The sequence below is a fragment of the Dendropsophus ebraccatus genome, chromosome 1, assembly GCF_027789765.1.
Source record: "Dendropsophus ebraccatus isolate aDenEbr1 chromosome 1, aDenEbr1.pat, whole genome shotgun sequence".
NCBI classification, from domain to species: Eukaryota; Metazoa; Chordata; class Amphibia; order Anura; family Hylidae; genus Dendropsophus; species Dendropsophus ebraccatus.
The window spans coordinates 228,124,013-228,129,081 of NC_091454.1; positions in this window are offsets into that span (position 1 = coordinate 228,124,013).

The following is a 5,069-nucleotide window of genomic DNA, read 5'->3' on the forward strand; positions in this document are numbered from 1 at the left end:
GCTTATCACTAGTAGAGAAGTATTTATTGGTGCACTGTGGTCCTGGCTTATCACTAGTAGAGAAGTATTTATTGGTGCACTGTGGTCCTGGCGTATCACTAGTGGAGAAGTATTTATTGCTGCACTGTGGTCTGGCTTATCACTAGTAGAGAAGTATTTATTGGTGCACTGTGGTCCTGGCGTATCACTAGTGGAGAAGTATTTATTGCTGCACTGTGGTTCTGGCGTATCACTAGGGGAGAAGTATTTATTGCTGCACTGTGGTTCTGGCGTATCACTAGTAGAGGAGTATTTATTGGTGCACTGTGGCTCTGGCATATCACTAGTAGAGAAGTATTTATTGCTGCACTGTGGTTCTGGCGTATCACTAGTTGAGAAGTATTTATTGCTTAGATAAACTAAAGGATATTATGTGCACCATGTGGCAGCATTTGTAGCTGTATCTGTTTTTTTTTTTTTGTTTTTTTTAAACACTTTATTGAAAGGCTGTTTCAGGGTTGTACATGCAGTACTCAAGTTATTTCAAATTATATTAATCCGGTACAATCCATGTTATAAAGCAACAATAAAAATGTTAATACTGTGCCTCCATCACCGCTTTCTTATTTTCCCGTGATGCATCCCTTAAATCACTGCAAGTATCAGTCCATTTCATGCCCGCCCTCACTTAGACTAGTCACTATAATAAAGTACTTGCTATCGATAAACAGTAAGTCCAATTGATACATGGGGGGAGAATAAGTAAGGGCAAACAAAACATGTAAATTTGTAAATTGGAAGCGAGGTACATACTAAACTTGCCAACTGGCAAAACTATCAGAAACTCTCACAGGATTCGTCTCACTATCACTCTCCATGAGGGCCTAAAAAACCAAAAGGAAGGTACCTCCACAGAAATTGTACAGAAATTACACCAAAAATCAGTAGTAACCCATTCCAGAAGAGAACAGAAGCCCCCGACGATGCAAAACCGCCACCCCCCTCTTATTCGGAACCGTACAGCATCTGTCATTACTATCATGACCGAACTCTAAGGTTCCGTAATGTGCCCCTCAGATCTTCCTTACAATACCAAGTTGTATATTTGAATGTCTCCATAATCTGAGTCCTCTCGGAATCAGTAAGCGCTTTTTCCAAGAAGCATCTCCACTTCTTAAAAAAAACGGAGGTAGATTTCTCCTTGTGACGTTCAGTATCCCTTTTATCGAGAATCATAAGCTGTTTCAAGGTTGCTATTATTTCTTGCAAAGTTGGTATTTCTGGTTCCAACCAATGTCTAAGCAAGCATTTCTTCACTACCAATAGAGTTATATGCAACCCCTTAACAGCTATACATTTGGATGCATCATCCTCCGGGTCTAAAGGCATATAGTGAAATATAGTCGCCTTGGGATCGTCAGGCACCTCTATTCCCCATATGTCATGTATATAGATTCTCGCTTCCTCCCACAGAGGGCGTAGAGAGGGGCAAGCCCAGAGACCATGTAATAGGTCCGCTTTGTCGAGATCACACTTAGGACATTTACGTAAGTAGTGAGCGGGGGCTGCAGCATATGTGAGATCAAACGCATAGGTAGCTCTATGAATAATTTTATATTGCATCTCCCGCCACTGCTCATTTACTATCGCCAATTTCACCTTTTCAAAGCCCTCCCTTATTTTTCTAGACATGGAGTTATCATTTAGTATCCGTTCCCATTTACCAAAGGCAGTTGTGGCCACCGGGCTAAGTAGTTGACTAGTTAAGTCCCTGTAAAGCACTGATAGAGAGCGCACATCTTTGGGGGGACCCAGAAGAATAGCAAAGTGATCACATCTATCGATATCTACTTCTTTAACTTGTATGGAGGTATAAAAGGCTCGAAGCTGCGAATAGGCTAGAAAATGCTGTTCGGGCAGATTGTATTTACTCATGAGGCCGAGCCAGGGAAGAAGCTTACCCGTTTGGGGGTCAACAACATCTCCCAACTTCGAAATCCCTTTTGATTCCCATTGTCGGAATTGGCAGTTAGAGTTGCCTTGGGGAAATTGCGGATTGGTCCAAAGCGGTAGGTAATTGGACACGTATATGGGCAACCTGTATAATTTGCGTAACGTTTTCCATGCCATCAAAGTATCTCTCAATAGCCAACTACTTTTTATCTGGGGGGGGTAAGGAGGAGTATTTCGTATGCAGAAGCATGGTCAGGTCATACGGTCTCGCCAGCTCTCTTTCCAGGGCAGTATTGGAGAAGAAAGAGGTGTCAAATATCCAATCCCTAATATGTCTTAGCAGAGCCGCTAAGTTATAATGACGGACATGTGGAAACTTGACACCTCCGTCCCATTTAGACATACATAATTTTGTATACGCTATACGCGGTCTCTTCCCGTTCCACAAGAAGTGTGTGAAAGATGACTGTAGCTTTAGGACGTCCACGTGAGTTAGCAACAGCGGAATTGTCTGAAGAGGATACAGAATGCGTGCAAAACTGATCATTTTTAGTAGGTGGGCTCTACCAAACAGGGACAATGTGAGGGACCTCCACCTCTCTAGTTCCTGCACTATTTTGCTAAGGAGTCCTACCTACTTTAATTCCCAAATAGGTGATATGATCTCTGGCCACAGTGACCTGGTAATGCCCCGTGGGTGACAAGACATGTGGTGCCAAGAAGAGCAGCTCACACTTACTCACATTTATCCTGAGACCTGAGTATGTCCCATAATCTGAGATAATCCGAAGGACCACATCTAAATGGACCTCAGGTGACTGCAGGAAGACTAGCATATCGTCTGCGAAGCATGTTATCTTCAACTCCGCCCTACCCACTGCGATACTAGAGAACTCAGTTGTGCGGGATAGATAAAGCGCCAGAGGCTCAAGTGCTATGTTAAATTGCAAGGGTGACAATGGGCACCCTTGCCGTGTCCCCTTTTGCAGTGGTATCTGTGCGGATAAAAAACCGGGAGTATGTACCCGTGCCAGGGGCGTGCTATACAAAGAATCCACCAGTGAGCGGAAATTTTCCGTGATTCCCATATGGGTCAGTACCAGGCCTAGCCACCCCCAGTCCACATTGTCGAAAGCCTTTTCGGCATCAATCTTCAATAAAGCTTCTTTATGACTCTGTGAACTGTGGTGGCGGGTCCAGGCCTGAGCCAATAAGACTTGTCGTATGTTTGCAACCGCCGATCTCCCCTTGATAAACCCTACCTGATGAGGGCCAATGAGCTGCGGCATATAATGTGCCAGCCTATTCGCCATGATCTTAGGGAGTATCTTAATATCCTGGTTCATGAGGGAGATCAGCCGATACGAACCAGGTAAAGTTGGGTCTTTGCCTGGTTTTAACAAGACTTTTATATATGCCACATTACTAGAGGGCATCACTGGGCCACCCTGTAAGATGTCATTAAATAGTTTTGTTAAGATGGGAGCGACGTCCTCATGCAAAGCTTTGTAGAACTCACTAGAGAAGCCGTCTGGGCCGGGCGCTTTACCGTTGGGCAATATTTTTATCGTACCTACTATCTCTTCCATGGAGATCGGCGAGTTTAGAAATTCTATATCCTCCTCAGACAATGTGGGCATTCGCAATTTATTTAAAAACCTTTTACCTAGGGACAGATCTACTGTCGTCTTTTCATATAAGGTTTTATAAAATTCCCCCAGAATCCTATTAATGTCATATGGTTTCTTGTGGAGAGAGCCACGCGCATCCCGCAGAGTAAGTATGTGCTGAGCCGGGTGTCGTCCTTTTGCTAATCGAGCCAGCAGCCTCCCTGCTTTATTTCCATATCTAAAAAAATCCGAGCTAACTCTATCGCACTGAAAGCTTTCTAGTCTGTCCAACCACAAGTCATATACCATTTTAGCCGTTTTCCAAGCCTCCCTGGAGTCCTCAGTGTCAGTTTGTAAAAATGTTGTATATGTTTCCCTAAGTTGTTTCGTGGCCATCATATGTTTGTTCCTGGCCTCTCTTTTACGTGCCGCAGTAAATGACATTATTTGTCCCCTGAGGACAGCTTTCGCTCTCTCCCAGAACAATGTAGGGTTATCAGAATGTGCCTCATTATCCCGACTATATGACATCCACCAACCTTTAAGGTGTTGGACAAACTCCTCGTCCTTTGTCATAAATGACGGAAAGCGCCACAGTATGTCTGTACCATGGGGAGTTTGTTCCTCTACCTGTATCAGAACCGGGGAATGGTCCGAAATGGCCATGTCAGATATGGAGGCTGAACTAATTTTTCGTAATAATGATTCCGAGGACAGAAAATAATCCAGTCTGGACCATGATTGTCTTGAATGGGAGTAAAAGGTATATTCCCGTTCAGCTGGATTATAGTGTCTCCATACATCATATAGCTTGGTAGAGTCTGCTAGCTTTGCTAATGGAGTCATTACAGAGGGTACAGGAGTGTGTCCAGTCTGAGTTCGTCTTCTGTCCTCCGAGCCATGCATCACCTCGTTCATATCTCCCCCTAATAACACCAAGTGTTCCGGGTCAGTGAGCAAAGAATGAGTCAGTTGCGTTAGAAACTGTTCATTCGGGGAGTTTGGGGCATATACATTGTGGATGCTCAGTTTCCCGGCCGCGGTATCTAAGACTACATGTAGATGCCGACCCTGATTATCTGCATCTGTCTTAAGTATAGTGTGCGACACCCGTGAATGTATTAACAGCAAGACGCCCGCTTTACGGCCCACTGAAGGGGAGCCTAGTACTTTCCCTACCCATAACTTCTGCATACGAACATAATCCTCCTGAGCTAAATGGGTTTCCTGTAACAGTGCCAGATCGACATCTAGCCGTTTGAGGTGTCTAAGCACCATATATCTCTTCTGTGGAGACCTTAACCCCTTTACATTCCAGGTAGCTATTTTCATGTTAGGTAATGTCTCCACAGAGAAGATACGGCGCCAGCATACCTGTAATATAGATCATCCAGTGGGGCCCTTTGGAAAGTGGAGGTGATGTGAGACGAATCCTGTCATAACAGAACAAAAAGACAACAAGATTAAAGATCACATAACAGAAAATGTACTCAAACAAAGTCAAAAGAATAAAGAAACTGGCGACTA